Raw genomic sequence first — 19494 nt, 5'->3', positions numbered from 1 at the left:
GAACTAGGTCAGCCGTTGATGTGCTTGGTTGGGCCTCAGCTTTCCCCTTCTCTGGTGTGCCCTCATGGGACGTAGCTGCGACTTGCTGGACAGCCTTGCTAGGTTGATTGGTAAGATGCATCATCTCCTTGGCCACATCTTTGAGAGGTTTCTCCTCAAGCTTAGGCTTTAGGTACTTTGAAAGTGCTAGAGTTGTCAAGGATGCTGGTTGCGGCACCTCCTCCATAGGTGAACTGCTAAGGACACATTCCGCAAGGGTCGTTGTCATGGCCAAGGGCTGTGACTGCTATGATCCCTGATTGGAAGTAGTAGCGGCTAGTCTAGTAGGCTGGCTACTCTTGGTGGATTGCGGTGTCAAGTCCCTAGGGCAATCGGAAGTAGTCGTGTCTTTTGTTGCCCTTTGAGCATTCACCTGTGCAGATCGAGCATGAGTTGATCTAGTCACATTAGGTTGCACATGCATATCCTTGGGCCGAGAGCTACGGATGGTGTCATGTCCCACCTCTTGGACATTTGGAAGCTTAGATAGAGATAGAGATTGGGATTGAACAGCTGCACTTGATGACTGATGTTGTGCTTCTTCCTGTGTTCATTTAGGGAAAGAGGGTATAGGAGACTTGGGACTCTTAAGGGCTCTGACACTGGCTGGAAGATTTGCTCGTGGCCGTTAGATAATTTTACCATTTGCTTTATTGAGCATTTAAACTTGCCATGAGAAATGTTGTGCCTATGATGCCTGTTATCCTCTTGGGGAATCAAAGGCTCCTTGGGCACTAGTGGCTTTTGCGTATCCTCAATGATTACGTCTGATATCTGCTTGTCAAGCATGCTAGGCTGAGGATCTACCCTCCGATTAGTCCTGTTTGGTTTCTTGATTTTGACCGTGAGGGGCTCGGTCACTCCAATGTTTTTGACTTGAGACTTGGTTTTTCATTTAGATCTCCTCCTACGCTTCTTTGCTCTTGATATGATCTGGCCTTCAGCTAATAGAGGTGGTTTAGCAGGGGGTTTTGGTACCCAAATCCATCAGCTACTTGCATAATACCCTTGAGCACGTAGCAACTCTTTGGATATCCATCTTGGCATTGTATTGGCTCTCCATCGATGCCTTCGTCTATAAGGCTTAGGCTTTTTTTGGGTCTTCTACAATATTTGTAAGTCCAAAGCGCGTCCTTGGCATTGTCTCTTGACCTTCTTGTTTCACGCATGGCCTCACTCACTAGTTCTTGTTGTTCGACTTGTGCTTGTATCAACTCTTCCAACAAGTCCTTGCTCTTGTTAGTAGGCTTGACTGTTATGTCAGCACCTTCCTTGCATTTCCCTCGAGGTTTGATGAGGTCACCCTTGCTAAAGGTTGTGACTATCCTCACACCCGGTAGTGTCAGGTGTATCCTCTATGCTACATAGTCGGCCTCACACTTGGTCGCCCTTTTGAAGGGTCTTCCTAGGAGGGTTTCCTTCCCATAATTAACACTATTTGGAGGAACATGAAATAGGATAGACAAGCTTTCAGTTTCAATTGTTGCAAGAATTTTGCACTTCCCTATGAGTGCTTGTGGGTGTCCCCCATAAGGGCTAAGAGATGCATTAGTCGGTGTGAGCTTTGATTGGCCTAGTAGGGTCCATGATTCATAGGTCAAGATATTAAAATCTGCTCCTTCATCAATCATAGCATCAATAGTATGCTCTCTTTTTGCGGTGATTTTGACCCTAAGATAAGCAGGTGGTACTATGTCTTCGTCTTCCGGGTCTTGGCTTGTAAATTTAATCCTTCTGACAAATGCCCTTGAGTCCCCAACTACACGACCAGATGTGGATTCTCCACTGATGTCTTGGATCATCTGTGCAGTGGTATTCAAGGAGCATCTATTGTCAGGACTATCATATCTAGTCATTCTCACCGTTGTAGCTTAATGTTGTTGCTTTTCATTTTGACTAGATGCAGTCCAAACGCAACATGTACGTGTTTTTGCCGTGTGGCCTTTTTGCCCTTGTTGGTTAGATTGGCCCATTGAGGTTCTAGGGTCTCTATTTGTCTCTATTCGGGTATGGGCTTTTGGTAACATTTAACCCAAAATTTCATTTTTAGCCCTTCTTTTCCTTGTTTCAGCCTGTTATACAGCAACAGAAAACCCTACTGTTTGCTCCAATGTTTTGCTCATATCCTTCCTAAATGTAAGAAAAAATCATAAGGAAAATACCTACACTACTCTATCATACTTTCCTAAGTCCAAAACAACAAAAACCTACTTGCAAAGAAGATCGAATACCTCTTCAAACTCCCTCGCTTCATACCTATCTACCTCAAGCACAGGTTCAAGGAAAACCCTACTTCAATGCTCGATTCGAAGGGCTCAAGTGCTCAAGGCTTGAATCTGTTGGTCTCGGCAACGGAACCAAAATGTGGGAGCTTTCGCTCAACCGCCAAGACCCACGGACCGCTTATTGTTTCAAGCGTTCCAAGCGAGCTCTAATGGCTACCTCTCACATAGCCGACGTGCCATTCATATCTACGGGTGTAGTGAGCTTACCTCCATGCCGATCGAGTTACCTCCTCTCCCGCACACTCCAGTAGCTCCACGATCCAAGTGCAATCTTCAAGCAAGCTCCATCCTCAAGCTCCACACTCCAAGCTCCATCGCCGTGAGCAAGAGAAGAGAAGAGAAGAGAAGAGAAGAAGAGAGGAGAAGATGGAGAGCTTCTCCTCCCCGGTCCCTCATCCTCACACACTCACTCCCTCACACTCTCACACTCCCTCTCTCAAGCACAAGATCAAGCAAGCAAGAAGAAGAAGAAGAAGAAGAAGAAGAGGAGAGCCACTTTTGGCCACACACAAGAATGAGCTTCTCATTCACTTTTCAACTTTATATACAAAACCTTAAATCTCTTTTGGGCGGTCATCCCCTTATCCCCTTTTTTACATGGCTGACCATGGCCTAGGCTCTTTTTCCCATTGTCCTTCTATCTTCCTAGCTTCCTTTTCACCGCCCGTCTACATTTACAAATTGCATGGGTGAGATCCCGGCGCTCCTTAAATTAAATCATGATGCGCTTGCACTCTTTTACAAAAGTATTGACTTGCGCTTTTCCTTGTGCGCCTTTTTTCCTTATTTAGGACTTTTCTACGCTTCTTGTGTTTCTAGATTTTTCTTGGCATGCCTTCGTCTTTTGTTTCACTTTGCCTTGGCCTTTGTCTTTTGCTTTAGCTTTTCCATATTTTCCACCTTGTTCGTCTGACAGTTAACACTGACCAATTGTGGTCTTTGACTGTTTATGATAGTTTTCTACAACAAAATGTCTACTGTAATCAGGGTATTTCAGCCCATTAACTTCTCAAGACCATCCATAAATATGTGGTATAACTTGTAGGTACATCAGTCAACACATAGACCATGTAGTTGCTCTAACTCTATATCATGCAATCTCCCTATAGCCAACCAAACATGCAGTCTAAAATCTGTAGACTATCAATGACCACCAGCTCTTTCATGGCCAAAACAAAGATGCATACATGTCACACATGCTCCAAAAACTCTCAAATATTTGCTAATACATGTAGGAGTCCATAATGATCATGCGGGCATAGTTCAGTGAATATACATCAAGTACAAGTGTTAAATACATTGCTTGCAAGTTGCAATCAGCCAATACTCAATCAAACTAGTTTTATCTAGCTCCAGAATGTCCTCAAAGTACTTCAGACATGTGCTATCAAATGTAGGGGTCACTACATGACCATACAGACAACCATAGACACTCTATCTTCAATAGACAATGTCATAGAATGCATTCCCTGTTTGTAACCAACCAAAACAATGTCAATGCATTTATTTTCATCTCCAAAGTTCAGCTTTCATGAGCATTCAATGCTCATCTTAGTCCTCCATACGTTCAGCAAACATATGCCATGTCATACATTTGGCAGAAGTTAACCGATGTTATTTAATGCTTCAGGACCAATGAGTGCTTGCTTTCCACAGTTTTATGACGGTTTTCAACCTGTCATACACTCTCAAATTTGAGTGTTTTTTCCAAGAAATTTCAACTCAAATGCATAAGACACAATACATGTCTTCTAGGATGTATCTACACTTCAATGGAGCCAATAATGCATGTCAGATAGCTTCAATGCTTCAACCAAGAACCAGTGTATGTTGTGTATTCATTGTTTACAACAGTTCACGCTCAGTTCCAAGTCTATGTACCTATGCATAACCTTCAAATTGAGCTTCCGTCAATGCATTTCCATGTTAGGACCTTCAAGTACCTTCCACAATGTATCTCCAAGCATAGGATAGCTAGGTTAGTGCTCAATGTCTTCAATTGCAACATAGGAGATCAAATAAGAAACATGCACAATCATATGATGCAGCCTGGGGGATCAGCAACAGTCCTTCACACCAATGATAGCCAATGCCTTCTTCAAAGTGCTCAAACAGGCCTCCACAATGCTCCAAACATAGGCTCAGACAACCTCTTCTTCAAGCAAGATGAAATACCTTCAACATATAGCTTGTAAAACAACAATGGCAGGCAGCTTGCTATTCACAGGAACAGAGAAGGGTTGGAACAACATAGAGGAGTAATGCGCTCTCATCTCATTTCCTTCATTATTCCATAACACATAACTGAAGTGAATATAACACACTAAAGGTCTTATAGACCATTCACACACGACCTAAAGTCATCGACTTATTTAATGTCCCACACTTGCTGATACAACTGGATATATAATAGGTAACAGAGTGTTGGTTACACACATACTAAAGATAAAAGATCTTGAAGTCTTAACATGATAGGTGTGAAGTGGGTCTTTAAGACTAAGTACATTGTAGAGGGTTCCTTAGACAAGAACAAAGCTAGGCTTGTTGCTAAGGGTTTTGCTCAGAAGGGTAGGGTTGGACTATTTTGAGACATTTGCACCTACAGCTCAAATGTGTTCTATTCGGATTATTTTGGCTCTTGTAGTCCACCACCACTAGCATGTTTATCATATGGATGTAAAGTCTACCTTCTTGAATGGAGTCATTCAGGAGGAGATTTATGTTTCATAGCCTCCTGTTTTTCTTGTGCAAGGGAAGGAGGACCATGTCTAGAGATTGTGGAAGGCACTATATGGCTTGAAGCAAGCTCCAAACAGAGGATTGATCACTTATTTCTTCAAACTAGCTTCCATCAATTAGCTCATGACCCTAATCTATACTTCCATGTTGAGGGTGATAGGTGTGTTTTGCTCATCTTGTATGTGGATGATATGGTACAGACTCTCTTTCTTCCTCTCCGTGTTTTCCCTTTTCTACTAACTTTACAATAATAAGGTTTGATACTTGTTTTAACTTTCGGATCAATTGTTGCACCACTGAGTACAAGGTAGAACAAAGCTTTTGTAGCTCTAGGTCTTGATCAACAACGATTCAATCTTATCTTCAGTAGATTAGCTTATATGTAAAATTTTCCAATTTTGTATTACTTTTATTCATGTAACTATCTATATATTTTTTATTAAAAGGGATTCATCAATTGAATAATCTAGTCATAGTTTTCTCATGTCTATGATTTCAATACCTTGTGATGATTATAAGTTTCAAATCTATTGTTGTTACTGTAATCAACAAAATAGTATAGAAATTCTACCTTATAGGTCAATTCTCTCTTTTATATTGCAATAACTCACAAATAATTAGTTATTTTGGTTGTTATTAAAGTGACATGTTTCTATGGCATGCAAATATTGTGCAAGGTTTAGATGAAGCATCAAACTCTTGATTGACTATTTTGTTATGGTGAGCGATTCCTTTGTATTGGACGATATGGATCTGCTAGAAGTCAAGGTTCAAAAATCCTTTGATTTATTGAGCTTATGTATCCATTTTGAATATCCATGCCAATTAGCTATGATCCATGAAACTCTTGTATCATATCATCCATATAATGCACAATGTGCTGAGTCATAGAATATATGAGGTGTCAATCCAATGTGCCTATTTAGATTCTCATGCCATGTGGCATGCTATCCTTGTATCGACTACTCTTTAATACTTATGTTTTTCTGCAATGTATCGAGTTAGATCAAACTCTTATTCATTATGATACGATTTCTTTTTGCGAAATTCTTTGAGTATTCTTGTACCACTCTTTCCATTCTATTTCATATAATTGATATGATTAAATTGATGCCTTGAAATTGAATCCTTACTTTGTGCAAATGTACATACCTATACGTGTTTCAATATCAATCTTTGTGGCGAATTACAAAAGTGTAAACATCTCTTAATGCCATGTTGGTCTATATGGCATATTGGTGATTACTGGTTAGACCTAAGGTGCTTATTGTTTAGGGCCTAACACATCTTTACAAGTATTTCCTAGGTTATAATGCATGAGAGAATAACAAGGATTCTCTCGATAGAAGTGTGTAATAGGAAAGATAAAGAAGGGAATTGGATCACATATAGATATCATTGCTTTTCTAGGGTATATATGCATCCAAGTATGAAGGGAGCTTTTAGGGTGAAAGCATCTGCAATTGTAGATATATCAAAGTACTAGAAGGGAAAATTTTTAGCTCTTAGACATAGAAAGATTGATTCTCACCTTTTAAGAGAGGTGTTGGTATAACATGTATTCATGTAAAAGCAAATATATGTTGTACCTTTTAACCATTCAACGAAACATTGCAAATAGTAAGTCTTTGTAGCATATTGAGAATGAGAAATTTCATGATATCTATATAACTACTCATATTGTATTTACAAAAATATACCCTTTGATTGCTTTGAGTGGCAAAATGTTGAGAGTTTCACAAGTTCTTTTAAGTGTTACCATCTCAAAATTGGTAAATTGCTCTTTGAGGGGCATATAGCCAAGCAGCCCGAAAAGAACCTTGTAATCTTTTATGACTCCAAGTATATACTGCCAAGGGCAGTTGAGAATATAGAATCCTTAAGTCTATATACATATTGAATTTCAATAGCATAGAATGGCATGCATAGTGTTTAAGTATCGTAGATGGAGGATGCTCAAGGGTGAATGGTCATGTCACAATCAAGACACATGTGAAAGTATAAGTATGGATGTTACTATAATCTATGAGAGCCATGCCAAGTATTGCAGATGGAGGATTGTTGGCCATTGAGTATAATGTACTAGAAAATCACAATATTAATGGAGAATCCACTTGTTAGCTTCTATTTTAAATTAGATGGTGGGAAGATTTGAAGCCAAAGCTGAGGGTACTATTCCCAATGGAAAGTGCGTGGCTCCACATATTTTAGAAATTGTAGTCTCCTTAAAATTCTAACTTCACAAGTTGTAATATCCAACACTTGTAAACTTTTGGTTTTTTTGGCTAATGGAATATTATCTCTTCGTAAGATCATATACTTGTAATATGTTAAAATTTTATTAATTTTTAAATTGTGTATTTATGTACTTACATTCAAAACTATTTAAACACATGCATGTGTATATGTACTTTAAATTTTGAGATAAGATACATGCATCCAACTACACATCGAGGGAAGGAAACACTTATCCTAATCTTAATATTTTTGGATACATATACACATTTTAAAATTGAGATAAGACATATATATCTAAGCATCCACACGGGGATGGGGAGAAGGTGCCTCTCTTTCCATGTTAATTGATAGAGTACGTGTGTATTTTTGCAATTTACAATGAAATTTTCGAATAGATATAGCACACTTTTGTTGACATCCAATATACATGCACACACCTACGTAACGAAGGGGGGGGGGGGGGGCTCCTTCTAGATCATAGCTGATATAATGTGCAATTGCCACATCGATACATTTGAATATGCATGTGAACTTTATAAATAAGTTAAGTAAAGCCATAATTAAACACCATATGCCAATAGGCCTTTAATGGTTTAAAACTTAGGGTTTTTAAGGTAGAACTACTTTAGTTCTTGTTTCTTTGATTTCATTTCACACATTCTCTCTTTATCTCTCTATATACACCACATCCCTCCTCCTTGCTATTGCAATGGATGCTCACATACTATTTAATGCATGGATCCATAAGACTCTCTTTGCTAACTAGGGTGACAAGATCTTTGAGGTCTTCTCAAAGAATTTCAACCTTGAACACATGTTCTCAACACTAGTTTCCCCCCTTTATGGCTTGGATGACTTTTTGACCCATATCGCCACTTGCCCATACTCCATCAAGGGATCTGACATGACTTGGGTGCCTTTGGAATAGCTCATGATATTTCAAGTGAGAAAAAGTGGTGAATAGGTGTTTGACCATGTGGATCCTTTACACAAAGTATGCATTGTTCCCATCGGTAATGCACCAAGTACAATACCTTTGGAGCTCGTGGAGTGTGATTGTGCATCAGTGATTTACCTCCTTGCATCAAATACACTCATAGAGGAGGAGAGTGATTTCAAGATAGAACTCTAGAGATTGTTGCTATCACATATTGGGAAGAAGAGCTAATAAATGTTCAAGAGGAATGTTGGGTGGTGGTGGAGCAAGGGTTGGTTCTCACGGTGCCATGCTCTTTTAGAAGAAGAGACACAAGTAAAAAAACCCAACCTCACCTCCTTGACACCCGTTAAAGTAGATGGTGTGTCCTCCATCCTAGTTAGGGATTCAATGAAAGATCTCATTAATTATGATTATAAGAATGTGCATCCAATGATGTCAGAGGTTGGAATATATGATGGCACAAGCTTAGATATAGTGTGTGCCATCATAGCAGCACGTAAGTAAATTGCCTTGGCTAAAGAATATTACCTTATACCGGATGCTGAGTTTGAAGCACTACAACACAATCTATTTAGACCAAGGCCCAAAATTTCTACCAAAGGAGTTTGTGTATCCATTTTTCGAGAGAGGTCCCTCATTGACACATGAGAAAACAAAAATAAAAGATGATTTAGAAAAGGTGAGTTCTAACTATTATACTTTTTTATGCTATGAAACTTGACCATGAGAGACTTCAAACACAGCAGATGTAAGCGTCATTGTTTACCAAGATTTGACCAATAGAATCCAGGGGACCCGATGCACCCCTATGGTTAAGTTTTGTCGCGTTTGAATAACTCTAGATCAATTACTAATCATGTTGTCCGATTCGATCGTGTCATTTAGGATATACTATACATAGATGAGTTTGCATTGAGGTAAGGAGAACCTTGACATGTTGATCGATGGAAGAATTTAGTTCTAAATGAGTACATTGGCAACCTTATTACCGACTTCCACAAGAAGTGCTCACTACGAGGAGAGGAAACAATCATGAAAATTCAGGCCCTAGACAAGTTTGGACATGTTTTAAAAAAGAGCAATGTCCCTGACATCTAGTTTGGAGAAGTTGGGGCTAGTAAAGCGATAAAAGCTTCTCTACTTGTTTGACCAAGTGCATGGTGAAGAAATGTATATGCTTGCTACATTAGGTGAGCTTGCAAAAAGTGTTAGATCTGCTTCTCTCAGAGGAAGAGCTAAAGGGAAAGTGTATCATTTTTGAGAGCAAAGAAGGAACTTCTATTTTCATTGGAAGCTAGTCCCTCCTCTCCATTGATGAAAAAGCCAAGGAATGAATGAGAGTTCTTGTTGGCTACTATCGACTCTTTGTATTTGTCATCATTATTAGAAATCACATGTATTTTTCTTGATGAATATAAAACATTTAGATTTGTTCCTATAAATAAATTTTCATTGAATAAATATGTGGTTTGTGTAAGTGTGACGATAATGTGTGGTACATTAATGGCACATTTACATATGTTAACATAATCTAATTTAATTATGTCAACACATAGTGTGTATACTTGCATCGTGTGTAGACAATAACGTAGCTTGTATCCATTGTTTTGCGAGCAGTGATCGAGGACAAGCCTCACTCACAACCCATAAACATGATGATAAGAAGTGCTGGTTAGGGAATTGACTTTTTCAAAGGGCAATGCAAATTGAAAATTTACCTCATACCTTCTCAAAAGTTGTTACAACACATTTGCATCCTCGAACTCGTAAACCGACACAACAACTCACCTCTCACTTGCGTGTGACCCATCACTCTCCTCTCACAAGACCAAATTTATATTCAAGAGAAGGGCCAAGGCCCCAATAACTTCTCTCACTCCTCCTTATATAGCACGTTGAGTTGGGCTTTTTAATCATTAATAAAGCTGAAAGGCTTTAGTCATTACAAATTCAAAAGCCTTATAACTTTTTACATACAAATTTTTAAAGCTTTTTCCTTTTGATCTCTCGTCACCTTGCCCGTTCGCTTCATCGTTGCTGTCAAACCTACAAATTTACTCCAAGGTAACGGTTGTTACACTGACTCTTCACTTGGACAAAATCATCTTCCACAAGTAGACTGCAAGAAGGATGCATCAAATGAACAAAAATACTGTGAAGCACGGCTAGTAATACCACTTGCAAATCAACATGTTGCCCCTCAAATTTTCCACGATGAATCTCACATCTACAATCCTTAAGCAACCTTTGATACTACTATAATCCTCTATACCAGTGCTTTCAACTTTCCATCCTCTTACCAGGAAAGTCAAGTCCACCTCTCTTATCCAACTATTGCCACACACAATCCCATCTGGTCTTGTTTTTAGGAGAACTAAAAGAGGTTCTAGAAGCAACTTAGCCTGTTGAATTCCAACATTGCATGATACCCTTGTTCAAAAAAATCACACGTTGTCTCAATAGCTTGCATTTCTAGGTTATTACTACTCTTCTTCTCAAGGAATTGCCAAATGGCTACCAAACCACAAAGATTTCATAGAAATAACATCATCAACTAGATAGAATGAATTGTTTGCAATCTTAACTTCTAATTCACATCCATCCATTATATATCCATTTATGAGAGCAATAGCCTCAGACTCCACAATTGTGACTAGGCCATTGACCACCATAGAAGAAACCACCAAGACTATTACAACCTTAGTCCTAGCCACATGAACTATATTCATCAGCATGACAACATCATGCCTTGTCATGTTGGATTTTCTAGAGTTGCATTTGACTGAAGAAAAGATCACAAGTCGAAGGATCTGGAGACTGAGAGGATGTCTTATCAGGCGAGCACATTGATAGGCTATCGTCATAGGAAAATGAAACGTAACATGTCTTGTCATTTTTGAAAAGTGCTCTACTTCCCTCCTCATGATCATTGAACTCTTTTCTACTTTCCATGTTTGTCTGTAACAATGAAGGCTCACATTACTAAGTAGCAACCTATGTTATCAACCTCCTGCACTAAAATTCTTGGACCAATTATCCATAACATGCATACTATTTCACTCGCATTTATGTCCCTCAATTGTTGATACTCTTCATAAGAGTTACTATGCTGCATTTCTTACACTAATGTATGTAACTACAATCTTGGGAAAAAAGCTTTAAGGTGTGCCAATTTATATAAAGCCATAAACATGTGATCCATACATTCGATTACTGATGACTTTTAGCCCTTTTAGAAGACTCCCCTCCAATACATTTGCTTCTCTCAACAATTCCTTGTCATCATGTTCATGCTTCCAACATGAGAATACATAAGATAGTATGGGCTTCTCTTCTTCAATCCAATGTATAGTATTACCAATTTTGAAAAATAAGGACTACAAATGCTCTAAATCATTGTAGCTTAAGCCATGGAGCATTGAACTTTATCCTTCACATCTTTATTTTCTAGAGCCTTTAAACAATCCAATGTCCATAGACTAATGTAATGAACATGGACAGATCTCCACCTTTATGTACACGCTTCCAATTTGATGCAATGTGTGCTAGCAAAAATATGACATTGAAAATAAAATTGGTGCTCAACCATACATGGTTTGAAAAAGTGTAAAATTGAATCCATGCTTTGCAATCAAATAAGCGATGCTTCACACGAAAAAATGGATGCATTGGAAAAATAAAGGCCTGGCCTATCTACATGTGCTTGTGGGTCATGCAAGATGCAAACACAATTGCTTGCTTTAATTATGATCCTTAACCTCAATCTTATCACTTAGCAAAAAATATTGTACTCTGCTTCACCCTCCCAAAATCTAACAATCGCTCAAGAAAAATAATGGTCCTTAAGATGTCGACAAGAAAAACAACCCATCTCACAACTGATGGCATCCTTCATGACCCTCAAACCCACTCAACTGCCTTTCCCACTCAACCAGAGGTTCCTAACTCGGTGATGAATATCCCAACTCTTGTACGTTCAATAAATAGTGTGTGCACAATGAAGGTGTTCCCTCAAGTGTACATGGTCCAACTAAGATTTACTGCATATAGCTACAATGGATATCATGCCATGCTAGTGGTCAATGATGGTGCAAATTGTGCATCAACCCAATCCTTGGCATGGAAGTAATTGAAAAAATCAAGATATGACCCCCGAGTGCAGCATATTGACAAGTACAATGTAAAATGCTCATGAACCCATAATCCCCGTGATGTGCAAGAGTCTTAGCAAGAAAACATACCTATTTTGAAATGTTCCACACCTATATTGGCAAACTCTAGCTCCAACCTATCCAAAAAACTCCAATCTTGACCAAGGCTATCGAGTTTTTACACTCAAGAAAATCCAAAAAAATGACAAAGACAATTCCTAAGCTAGACAAACACAGAAAGTCCAACTACTACAAAACAATAAAACAAATAGTCATGCAAACAGATAAGCTACAAAAAATCCAACCTATCTACAGTTTTTTCAAGGGTTTTTAGTTTTTGAAAAACTGCATGACATATTTAGTCCTTCCCCTAGTCTGCAAACATTTATGTGCAACAATTGCTTTCATAAAATGATATTGTATTTATGAGCAATCAAAAATTGAATCCAACACTCTCCATGAATTCTTCAAATGATATTACATTTATGAGCCAATCAAAAATTGAATCCAACACTCCTTGAAATTTTCAAACTCAAAATCCAGAAAAATCAATAGCACATCACTCTCAAGCAACACCTCAGTGTGAACACACAAAATTCATCCACAAATATCTATGTAAAATCAAAAAAAAATTCAAAATCAATACAAAACATGTCATCATCCACAACAATCCACATCCCCCTCCCATCCTCCCAAAAGGAAAACATGGCAGTTCTAAGGTTTTGGAACAAGGTTTCAACCCTTTCTATGTTGCCAAATTCAATTCCATCCACAAAGACATCCAACCAATTAGAAAAGTCTCAAAAAAAAATCTCTTGTTACTACAAAACACCCAATCTTACTATCATTCACATTAAACTGAGTCATCTCCCGACCAAACTCATCAAAACATGAGACTTCTCAAATACAACCATTCATACTACTCATCTCTTCACCAAAACAAGACTCCAACTCTTCAACTCCACAATCACAATGACTAACCTTTTCCATAGCATTCTCAAATATAAATTTAAGTGACTTTTCACAATAATCATAGACAAAAGCATTAGGCAACACATTAGGGTTATAATCCTTTTCCAAATACCCAACTTTCCTATCCTCCTCAACTTCTACCTCACAATCTTTTTCAAAATCTTTTCCCTTAGTGTTAGATCTCTCTTCCCTCAAATTTTCAATCCTTTTCATAGCCTTACTCAAATTTCCTTTCACATCCTCATCAGTATCAGTATCAAGGTGCTCAAAACCCTAATCAGAATCATCACAAAACTCTTTGAAAACTTCAGGAGATCTCACAGAAACTAAAAGACTATCAGATGAAGTTTTAACTATCAAGAAGCATGAGGTTATGTCTACTCAAAATCACAACAACTTCATAAACAAAAGCCTCTCTAGGGCTACTCACACCATCATCAACCAACCCACAAGACTCACATGAGTCAACACTCACATCACCAAAACAAGAGTCAGAATCCATAATCTCAAAACTCTCTTGATTGATTCCAACATCTAGAAACTCACTACCATACTCAACAACCTCATCAAGGCAACAAATCCAAAGCCTTAACTTCATCAATAAACATTACACTTTCTAAACCCTCCCTCTCATGGTCTTCTAACAAACTCAAAAAATCATCCTCAATTCTCTCTTCTTCTCTCACATTCCATTCTTTCATCCGATGTTTCTTGACTCTCTTGTTTCTCCTCATCTCTCTCAAGATTAACTAACTCAACTAGAATAGATGACACCTCTCGATCAAAATCACTTTCTAAACTCTCATCCTCACTATCATCTTCTTTAGAACTATCACTCTCTTCCTCCTCTTCTTCTTGTTCACTATCATCTTCATTTACCAATCCTTTTCTCGAAGCCATATCAAACTTCTTTGGCACTCCTCTATGGTCATAAATTGTTATGATTCATTTTCCCTAATCTTGTATTGCTATTGCTTTCCTAAGCCAAGGTCTACCCAATATAAGCAAAAAAACTCCCAACCCTACTGGCATAACATGATAATGAATTTTCATGGATGCACCATAAACCTTCACTTCTAAATTCTTAATTATGCCTAAGCACCTCACTTTAGCATGATTAGCAAGCCTAGTTCGAAACTTTGATCCCTCGACAATTCGATGTCCAAACCGTTCTATACAAGGCTGAGTAATCACACTAATTTGTCCTCCTCCATCAATATATGCTTCACCTATGTTTTGATTCTTATACCAAGCATCAACAATGGGACAAATATCAAACAATTCTTCTACACTCAAACCTCTCACTATTCCTTTCTTTTTTTCCTTATACTTCGGATTCACTAATTTCTTCCACTGTCCTCTCATCTTAGGGCACAACTACATTAATATAGCAAAAGTTATATCAGTTTTCTTAACCATCACATCTCTTTTAAGGTCATAATCACTCTCTCCTTTCCCTAATGGAATATCGGCAGCATTATAAGGCTTCCTAGGTGCTCTAGATTTATTTTCTTCTTTCTTCTCTCTCTAATCTCCTCTCTTTATTTTTATTCCTCTTTCTTCGCCAACTTTACTAGTTTCTAGTTTATCTCTCTCAACATCTGTCCTTCTTTTCATTGTAGGAATTACATCAATAGTTTACTTTTTCTCATTTTGATTTTCTAGAAGAATATAATTAATGTCACTTTTTTCTTTCTCTTTTTCCATCAACCCAGGAACTTGAGATGTAGAATCATTAGTGGAATGATCAACTAAAGCAGCAAGAAGCAACCTATGGTTGCATTGTCTAGGATTGAGGTAGAGTACAAGGGTGCTGCATTGGTAGCATGTGAGATTGCATGGTTGCTCAAGCTTATGGCTAATTTGGACATACAGATGGATGCTCTAGTGACCTTGTTATGCGACAATCTCAATAGTGTACTACTGGCAACAAATCTAGTTTATCATGCCATGACCAAACACATTGAGGTACACTACCATTTTATCATAGGGATGGTTCTTGTAGGGAAAGTAGATCTTATGCATGTGAAGACTGATAAACAGGTTGCAGATATCTTTACCAAGTGTTTGGGTAAAGATAATTTCAGTGTTTTCTGACAGCTACTTGGTGTGCAAAGGCTGTCTTGAGCTTGAGGGGGAGTGTTAAGACTTCAAGCTCTTTTATCTTTAGTATCTGTGTAACCGACACTCTATTACCTATTATATATCTAGCTGTATCAGCAAGTGTGGGACATTAAATAAGTCGATGACTTTAGACTATGTGTGAATGGTCTGTAAGAACTTTATGTGTTGTATTCACTTCAATTATGTGTTATGGAATAATGAAGGAAATGAGATGAGAGCACATTGCTCCTCTCTATTGCTCCAACCCTTCTCTCTGTCTCTCAACATATCACCTTCCGCTTCGAGGGATGCAGAACCAACTCCCAAGTCTAATTATGCTCAAAGCAATCAAGTTCCTCTTGTGTGGCCTAATGGCAAATATCATGTGCAAGATCCTCCTCATTGGTAGTAGGCTCATCAAGATCATGAAGAATATATGACATAAAATCACAGTTCACACAAAGTGAACCATTCCACTAGGAATGTAAGTGAATAGATCTGCATAGACTTGTAGGAGAAGTAGGTGTGTGAGCTCATACTCGACCACCAATACCCATGGATTGCTTATTGTTTCAAGTGTTTTAAGCCAAGTGCAATGGCTAACTCTCACATTGCCATGCGCACTCTCTCGCCTATGAGTGCAGTGAGCTTACCTTCATGTATGATCAAGTTGCCTCCTCCCACGAGCTCTCTAGTAGCTCCATAATCCAAGGTGCAAACTCAAGCAAGCTCGATCCTCAAGATCCAAGCTCCAAGCTCCATCGCTATGCGCGAGACAAGAGAAGAGAAGAGAGGAGAAGATGGAGAGCTTCTCCACCATGATCCCTCACCCTCATACACTCACTCCATGACTCCCTCACACTCCCTCTCTCAAGCACAAGCAAGAACAAGAAGACCAAGAAGAAGAAAGCTACTTTTGGGGGCCACACACAAGAATGAGCTTCTCCTTTCACTTTTTTTTGCCTTTTATACATGCCCTTCCACCTCCTTGGGCACCCATCCCTTTCTTACATGACCAACCATTTTATGCCAGTCCTCTTTTTCCATTCCCTTCCTATTTGCATTGTTCCTTCACCCATGCTTGCTTACATTTACAAATTGCAAAGGAGGGAGCTTGGTGCTCTTTTACAAAAATTTAGGGTGTGCTTTTATATTTAAAATGAGCCTTTTCCTTTTTGCACTCGCCCTGGACTTTTAAAGTTGCTCATGTGCTTTTGGCTTTTTTCCTCTTTTTCTGTTGGGCCATCTTTTTCTGCTTTGCCATGTATCTTTTGATTTTCTTTTGCTTTCTTTTTCACTTCCTTTGCACCAAGGTTAACATTATCCCCTCCTAGCGAAGTGTCAGCCCCGTGGCACTTGTTGGGGAGGGCTCAGGTGGTTGAAGGTTTGCCCTGTGGGTCAATGATGGGGCTTTGGCAAGATTGGCCATGGAGAAGAAGCATAACAAAATGGATATGAGGTGGTGGAGGCCGAGAAGAGATTGAGTGGGTGATAGGGGCCTCCAAGGAGGTCAGTATAGTTGGTCATGGATTATTGAATGTACTTGAAAAGGAAAAGGAAGTGCACTACCTAGGGGTGTGCCTACCTTACCGTGCAGTGCATGGTGTTCGTGCCAATGGAATTGGGAGTTGGGTTCGAACCTCAACTTGTGGTGTTGTCCCACACTTGAGGACCCAGATTGTGCAAGGGTAGGTGATGTGGGTGTGACTTAGGGAGACAAATATAACCATAGGTAAGTGTAAACTCCCTAGGTATGTCCTACCCTTGATGTGCCCCTAAGTGTAAAGTGTGGGAAAGGGGCTAGGGATATAATTGTCCTTAGGTGTAGCATCTGTGGCACTCTAATGGTACATGATAATTCCATTTCTTCCTTTTCTTGCACTTTGTCTTTGTCTTTTCTTTGCTTTTTTTCTTTCTCTCCCCTTTTTTAAAAATATATAATATATTAGGAGGGAGCATGCTAAACGTCATCCTGATACTCTTTAGGAGCTACATTGCGAGGAGGCCTAAGAGACGTCTGCTCTATAAGTAGCCTTTTATGTTGGTATGTACATTTGGGGGGTGTCGTTGACAGGAAGAGGTGACCGTACTTGGTGAAATGGCTATCGTTCATATCTTCAAGGACTGCCATATTTAGAAGGAAGGTAGGAGCATGGCCCTCATCATGACATGGGCCATCACACAACTATCATTTCTTGCATCATTGAGATAAAAAAAGAGTGGCAGCAGCTAGGCCTCTTTTCACTATGGGATTTTGCTTGAGCAAAATCCTGAGTACCATGAGGTAATTACAGGTAGTGATGAATGCAAGGTCGAGGCAAGATGAAAATACATCAAGAAAGTGCTTGATGGTGGATGGATGAATGTTTCGCTCAGTGAAGATTAAGCATTCCTCTAGACTCCCTACATTCACATTATAGATCTTGGAAAATCATACCTGCCATGCACATTCGAATTTTAGTCTACCCCTATTTTCTGTGGATATGGCATGTAGATAGGATCATTGCACTCCTCTAGTATGATGCTACAAAAACCCATCCAAGCATCAAGATTGAAGTCCCAGACACATCTTGCCATTTTGATTGGGCTTCATATTTGATCATGGTCTTTGGGATCTCCCAAACCTTGTCTTGCAGCTAGTAGTCTGTAGGCTCTCTCTACCACCTTGTAGGGTATCTTTCTCTTTTCTTTGTCCATTAGTCTCGTAATTGTTGGGTGAGCCTGATTACCTACTCCACCACTCTTAGAGATAGGATCCTGTCTAAGGAGCGAGGGTAGTGGAAGGAGAACTGGAAAGGTTTGGCATTTGTACTCTCACTGCTCCCAAACAACAAGTTCCTGGGCCTAATTTATAGGATAGTATTCTTCTCTTTGCAGGATTTGGACTTTAGGAACTTGTTACAGCTGGTTGGGGATGTAACCTCCTATGTGCTTGCTCCACCATCTCTCTTCTCTTTCTTTTTGCTTCCATCACCCTTTCTGGAATGGTGCTTCCCTTAGGATCTTTAAGTGGCATCTCCTACCATGGTGGGCTAGGTTCACATGGTTGCTCTTTGTCATCTTGGCCTTAATCAAAGTCTGGCCCCTCTTCCTATACTGGCTGTCTTGGCTCTTCGGTGGGGCACTTCCCTTGTTGTTCTTGATCTTCGAACCTGAACTCCTCTAGCTCCTTTATCGAGAGCCCATCCATGGTTCAAGTATTGCTCTTGTTGCTCTGCACTTAGGCTAGTTGCAGGGGTGTGCTCCTAGAGACCGTAGCTTATAGCTCTTCTTGTAATTTCCAACTTCTTTTTTAACCCCTCTGCTATGTCTTCGCCTTCAGCCTAGGTCACATGCAACATAGCATTCAAAAAGGCTTGTTGCTGGACTTCTATACCTACCTCCACTACTTTTGCCCTTGCTTGATGCAGATGGTTCTGTGAATAAATACAAGGCAAGATTAGTAGTCAAGGGGTATGCACAAACATATGGCATTGATTATGAAGAAACATTCAGTCCGGTTGCAAGGATGGCAACCGTAAGAGCAGTCATTGCTATGGCTGCATCAAAGGGATGGTCTTTACATCAGATGGATGTAAATAATGCCTTCTTGCATGGTGATTTGCAAGAAGAGGTCTATATGGAGCAGCCACCAGGTTATGTGCATGTTGTTCATCCTGAGTTTGTTTGCAGGTTGAAGAAAGCCTTGTATGGCTTGAAGCAAGCACCTAGAGCATGGTCTGACAAGATATGATAGTATCTTGTCACTATTGGCTTTCAGATTTCCAAGGCAGATTTCTCACTTTATGTGAGACAAACAGAGAAAGGTATTATGCTACTTGTCATTTATGTTGATGATTTGATTATGACAGGTGATAGTGATGAAGATATCCTTCATGTGAAAATGCTATTGAAGCAGAAGTTTGAGATGAAGGATTTGGGAGAGCTGCGTTATTTCTTGGGCATTGAGGTGATTAGATCACCAAGTGGGATATGGATCTTGCAGAGGCAGTATGGATTGGACATGCTGTCCAAATATGGGATGACA

This window comes from Lygodium microphyllum, chromosome 6 (genome assembly GCF_053477565.2).
Source record: "Lygodium microphyllum isolate KBCC chromosome 6, Lygodium_microphyllum_v1.1.10, whole genome shotgun sequence".
NCBI classification, from domain to species: domain Eukaryota; kingdom Viridiplantae; phylum Streptophyta; class Polypodiopsida; order Schizaeales; family Lygodiaceae; genus Lygodium; species Lygodium microphyllum.
This window is presented reverse-complemented; position numbering follows the sequence as displayed.